Here is a 6,665-nt window from a genome sequence, read left to right as displayed (position 1 = left end):
TGATAAACTTATGAACGCACCAACCTTTTGGTTGACACTTTAAAGCATGTTTATTCTCAGGTATGAAAGAAATCTTCCGCTGTGCATTTGCTCATATTACATGGAGTCGTTCATGGCATATAGAGGTCAGAACCTCGCAATGGGACCAACTGTTGAAGACTTCGTCCAGATGGATTAAGACGGGTCACTACAATTATTGTATTAGGTGACTCACTTTGAAGGTTACAAGTTATTGTTGGAAATCTCACCAAGACAATAAGGTGAGTGGAATATTTATGTATGTATGTATGTATATGATTTATTTGCCTGTATTAATTATGCACATAGCTGTTTTGTGCAAATGGTTGTGGGTAATAGCCATTATTAAGTGATGCCATAGCTGTGTCTCAAACCCACCTTTATCCCAACAACCCCATGATGAACAGAGAGGAACCCGATGAGGGAAGTGGGATAATGTTCAGACCTTAGCTGTCACAACAAGCAACCAATCAGTTTTGGAACACTTTGGCGTAATACCATAGCCGTTTTGGGATACCTAGGGGTTAGCATACCAAAGCCGTTTTGCGCGCTAATCGAATAGCTGGTTCCTACTCACACGATGATTAAGTGATGCCATAGCCATTTTGGAACACTTGAGGGTAATGCCATATCCATTTTGGAACACCTCGGGGGTTAGCATACCATAGCCGTTTTTGGGCTCTAACGGTTGTTATGAACACCGATGACTTGTTCGCGAGGTCACTCCCTTGCGATATTGGTTATCCATGCTTTATACATGTTGTGGTTTAGCATTTCATTATTATTATCATTATTATGCTAATGATGTTGCTAGTTGTACGATTTGACGATACTAGCTTTTGTTATGTGATGATATGCGATTATTTGCATTATGTGATGTCGTGGATGCGAGTAGGTAAGTTGTATATGCATGTATATATTTATTCTACTCACTAAGCTTTAGCTTTCCCTCTCGTTGTTTACCTTTTTAGGCTCCGGCGAGGATAAGGGTAAAGGTATTCGTTCGGATTAGTGGCTCTCGGGGGATTAGATTTTGGAAGTTCGACCAAGATATGGGTAGTTTAACCCCAAAAGCCATGCTCTAAGTGTCTTTTGTAAATTAAACTTTTGTGGTCAAAAATTGTATTTTGTACGAAATTCGTAATTGGGGACGATGTGGGCTCGGTGTCGTAAAACTTGTTTTATTGTGGAAATCTCATATTTATACTTGTCATGATATATTACTATGATTCGTTTCGTTTAAAAGTGTCGGGAAGCGGGATTTCTGAGCACGTGAAATGACACTTCGGACAGCAGGATATGGAGCGGCGCGCCCCATATTGGAGCGGCGCTCCATTTGGCCAAAACCTGATTTCAAAAAAAAAAAAACGTGTTTCGGTTGGATAACGGGTTGGGACGTTACAAGTGGTATCAGAGAATGGTCTAAGGGATTTAAGTGACTTGAGATAGGCGCCTAGACTTAGACTTTTGTGTTGCTAATTTATATGCGGGACTTGTAGGACTATGGGTCGGTACGAGTTTTGATTAGTGTCATGGTGAATAGGTGGACTAACTATGCTATGTTATAATGTTACTAATCATGCGTTATTGTTTTGAACATCGAGCAAGATGGTTGTGGTACGTTTGAGCATGGCACGGCGTGCGAGCGTAATAGTGAGTCGCGACCACTATTACGGTTGCAAGTCAAGTCAAGCAAGGATGTGCGACAAGTATTGAGCTAGGTGTGATGTGCGTGCGGAAATATGTATATGAATATATATATATATATATATATATATATATATATATATATATATATATATATATATATATATATATATATATATATATATATATATATATACATATATATATTGTTTTGTTGGTGATGTCTAATTCGTTTCGATCTTTAGAATGAAGATGAGAAATGGAACGGAGACAAACAACGGTGGTGGTACTCAACATGTGGAAAAAGATGTAATGACCACCAAAATAGAGGCCGCTCTAGAAAACTACGTCTCGGTTTTCTCTCGAAAAGTTAAACAAATACTCGAAGAGTCAGTTTTGGAACATGTGGTCGATTTGATTCGGGAGCAAATGGCCGATGTTGTGAAAGAAGAAGTTGAAAGGATGTTTCCAAGACCTCAAAATGGGGGAGAGATGGTGTTTAGCTATAAAAACTTTATGGCAACTAAGCCTCCTCACTTTTCCGGGGATCCCGACCCCATGAAAAGTACGGCTTGAATCTCCGATATCGAAGGTTGTTTTCGTACTAGCGAGTGCCCACCCGAAAAGAAGACAAGGCTTGCCACTAGTTTGTTGAGGGGCCATGCTAAAGATTGGCTTGATGGTAAGATTGACATGGTGGGTGACGCGGCTTTTGTGGGGTTGTCTTGGGAAGAGTTCAAGAAAGAGTTTTTTCTTGAGTATGGTACGCAAGTGGATCTTTCTAAATTGCGCAACGAGTTAAGAAACATGCGTCAAGGGTCTTTGGACCTAAACACTCTTAAAACCAACTTTCTCGCCAAAGCGCGCTTTTGCACCGAGTATGTGGGGAATGACCAATTATTGATGGAAGATTTTTATGTGACCCTTAGAGATGATTTAAAGGGTAAGATTAGTATTGGTCATGTTGAGACTTTTGCAAAGCTCTTGGCGGTAGCGAAAGGGTTTGAAGCGCAAGCTCCGTGTCCGGTTGGTTATGGGTCGAGTAAAAGAAAATTTGAAACATCTAGTTACTCCAACAAGAAAAGCAAGGGTGTGCCCGAAAGCGTCGGAAGTGTGAAAAAGGGTGGTTCGAGTACTTTTACACCTACGTGTTATAGTTGCGGGAAGAAGGGTCATTTCTCCCGCGATTGTTTGAGCAAGACGGTCACGTGCTTTAATTGTCAAAAAGCGGGGCACTGGAAGTCGGAATGTCCTGAATTGTTAGGTGACCAAGTGAAGAAGCTAGAGAAGGCGGCGGGTACGGCTAGGGGATGAAATTATTTGATGACTAATGATGAAGCTAAACAATCCAACGAAGTTGTCTCAGGTACTTTCATGGTTAATTCTAATCCGGCAAGGATATTATTTGATAGCGGTGCTAATTTATCGTTTGTGTCTCCACGATTTGTGCCTAAGCTTAATAAACCGCTAGCTAAGTTAAGTCATCCGGTAGAAGTTGAAATAGCGGATGGTAAGACGGTGCTAGGGGTTGATGTGTGTAAAGATTGTAATGTGGTGTTTGGTACCGAAACCTTTAAAATCGATCTTATCCCGATAACTTTGGGTGAGTTTGATATTGTTGTGGGTATGGATTGGCTCGATCGTTATAGAGCTAATATTGCATGCCATGAAAAGTTTATTCGTGTAAAGGCCCCAAGTGGAGGAGAGTTAATCATTCATGGCGATAAGCGAAGGAGACTCGTACCATTATGCACTTATGCACGGGCATGTCGTTTCCTTAATAGTGATGGCATGGTTTTTCTTTCCCATGTAGTTGATACTCGCGAAGAGCCACCATCCATTCGTGAAATTCCGATGGTTAGCGAATTTGAAGATGTGTTTCCGGATGAATTACCTGGCGTTCCGGTGGAAAGACAAGTTGAATTTCGCATTGAATTGGTTCCGGGAGCTAATCCCATTGCTAAGACGCCTTATCAATTAGCACCAATGGAAATGCAAGAATTGATGAACCAAACCCAAGAGTTTCTTGAAAAGGGTTTTATTCGACTGAGTGCTTCACCATGGGGTCCTCCGATTTTGTTTGTGAAGAGGAAAGATGGTAGTATGCGGATGTGCATTGACTATCGGGAGTTGAATAAAGTGACGATCAAAAATCGTTATCCATTGCCTAGGATCGATGATTTGTTTGACCAACTTCAAGGTGCGAATTACTTTTCTAAAATTCACTTACGGTCCGGTTATCACCAAATGCGGGTCCGTGAGGAAGATATTGAGAAAACGGCCTTTCGAACTCGTTACGGGCATTTCGAATTCGTAGTTATGCCCTTCGGTCTTACGAATGCACTCATGGAATTCATGGATCTTATGAACCAAGTGTACCATCCTATGTTGGACAAATCGGTAATTGTGTTCATTGATGACATACTAGTCTATTCCAAGAGTATGAAGGAACATGAACATTTGCGTGAGATGTTGAAGATGTTGCGAAGGGAGAAGTTGTATGCTAAAAATTCTCCAAGTGTGAATTTTGGCTAAGGGAAGTGCAATTCCTTGGCCATATTGTGAATAAAGAAGGCATTCAAGTAGATCCGGGGAAGATAGAGACGGTAAAGTGTTGGAGACAACCGACTACACCTACGGAAATCCGAAGCTTTCTCAGATTGGCCGGTTATTATCGTCAGTTTATCCAATATTTTTCTAAGATCGCCTCTCCATTGACAAAGTTGACGAGGAAGAACGCAAGGTTTAGTTGGGAAAATGAGCAAGAGATTTCTTTTCAATTGTTGAAAGAGAAATTGTGTCAAGCTCCGGTTTTAATGTTGCCGAAACGTGTAGAAGATATGATCTAATGCCCCGTCCTAATCCATCTGGACGAATACATTACATTTGGTTACATCGCGAGGTACTTGACCTCTATATGATACATTCTACAAACATTGCATTCGTTTTTAAAAGACAAACTTTCATTACATCGAATGTTGACGGCATGCATACCATTTCATAATATATCTAACTATAATTGACTTAATAATAATCTTGATGAACTCAACGACTCGAATGCTGAAATGTCCCGTTCTTATTGATTAAAAACGTTCCATATTAATTGATTTCGTTGCGAGGTTTTGACCTCTATATGAGACGTTTTTCAACGACTGCATTCATTTTTAAAACAAACCATAACCTTTATTTCATAAATAAAGGTTTAAAAAGCTTTACGTAGATTATCAAATAATGATAATCTAAAATATCCTATTTACACACGACCATTACATAATGGTTTACAATACAAATATGTTACATCGAAATCAGTTTCTTGAATGCAGTTTTTACACAATGTCATACAAACATGGACTCCAAATCTTGTCTTTATTTTAGTATGCAACAGCGGAAGCTCTTAATATTCACCTAAGAATAAACATGCTTTAAACGTCAACAAAAATGTTGGTGAGTTATAGGTTTAACCTATATATATCAAATCGTAACAATAGACCACAAGATTTCATATTTCAATACACATCCCATACATAGAGATAAAAATCATTCATATGGTGAACACCTGGTAACCGACATTAACAAGAATGCATATATAAGAATATCCCCATCATTCCGGGACACCCTTCGGATATGATATAAATTTCGAAGTATTAAAGCATCCGGTACTTTGGATGGGGTTTGTTAGGCCCAATAGATCTATCTTTAGGATTCGCGTCAATTAGGGTGTCTGTTCCTTAATTCTTAGATTACCAGACTTAATAAAAAGGGCATATTCGATTTCGATAATTCAACCATAGAATGTAGTTTCACGTACTTGTGTCTATTTTGTAAATCATTTATAAAACCTGCATGTATTCTCATCCCAAAAATATTAGATTTTAAAAGTGGGACTATAACTCACTTTCACAGATTTTTACTTCGTCGGGAAGTAAGACTTGGCCACTGGTTGATTCACGAACCTATAACAATATATACATATATATCAAAGTATGTTCAAAATATATTTACAACACTTTTAATATATTTTGATGTTTTAAGTTTATTAAGTCAGCTGTCCTCGTTAGTAACCTACAACTAGTTGTCCACAGTTAGATGTACAGAAATAAATCGATAAATATTATCTTGAATCAATCCACGACCCAGTGTATACGTATCTCAGTATTGATCACAACTCAAACTATATATATTTTGGAATCAACCTCAACCCTGTATAGCTAACTCCAACATTCACATATAGAGTGTCTATGGTTGTTCCGAAATATATATAGATGTGTCGACATGATAGGTCGAAACATTGTATACGTGTCTATGGTATCTCAAGATTACATAATATACAATACAAGTTGATTAAGTTATGGTTGGAATAGATTTGTTACCAATTTTCACGTAGCTAAAATGAGAAAAATTATCCAATCTTGTTTTACCCATAACTTCTTCATTTTAAATCCGTTTTGAGTGAATCAAATTGCTATGGTTTCATATTGAACTCTATTTTATGAATCTAAACAGAAAAGTATAGGTTTATAGTCGGAAAAATAAGTTACAAGTCGTTTTTGTAAAGGTAGTCATTTCAGTCGAAAGAACGACGTCTAGATGACCATTTTAGAAAACATACTTCCACTTTGAGTTTAATCATAATTTTTGGATATAGTTTCATGTTCATAATAAAAATCATTTTATCAGAATAACAACTTTTAAATCAAAGTTTATCATAGTTTTTAATTAACTAACCCAAAACAGCCCGCGGTGTTACTACGACGGCGTAAATCCGGTTTTACGGTGTTTTTCGTGTTTCCAGGTTTTAAATCATTAAGTTAGCATATCATATAGATATAGAACATGTGTTTAGTTGATTTTAAAAGTCAAGTTAGAAGGATTAACTTTTGTTTGCGAACAAGTTTAGAATTAACTAAACTATGTTCTAGTGATTACAAGTTTAAACCTTCGAATAAGATAGCTTTATATGTATGAATCGAATGATGTTATGAACATCATTACTACCTTAA

This window comes from Rutidosis leptorrhynchoides, chromosome 4 (assembly GCF_046630445.1).
Source record: "Rutidosis leptorrhynchoides isolate AG116_Rl617_1_P2 chromosome 4, CSIRO_AGI_Rlap_v1, whole genome shotgun sequence".
Lineage (NCBI taxonomy): Eukaryota > Viridiplantae > Streptophyta > Magnoliopsida > Asterales > Asteraceae > Rutidosis > Rutidosis leptorrhynchoides.
This window is presented reverse-complemented; position numbering follows the sequence as displayed.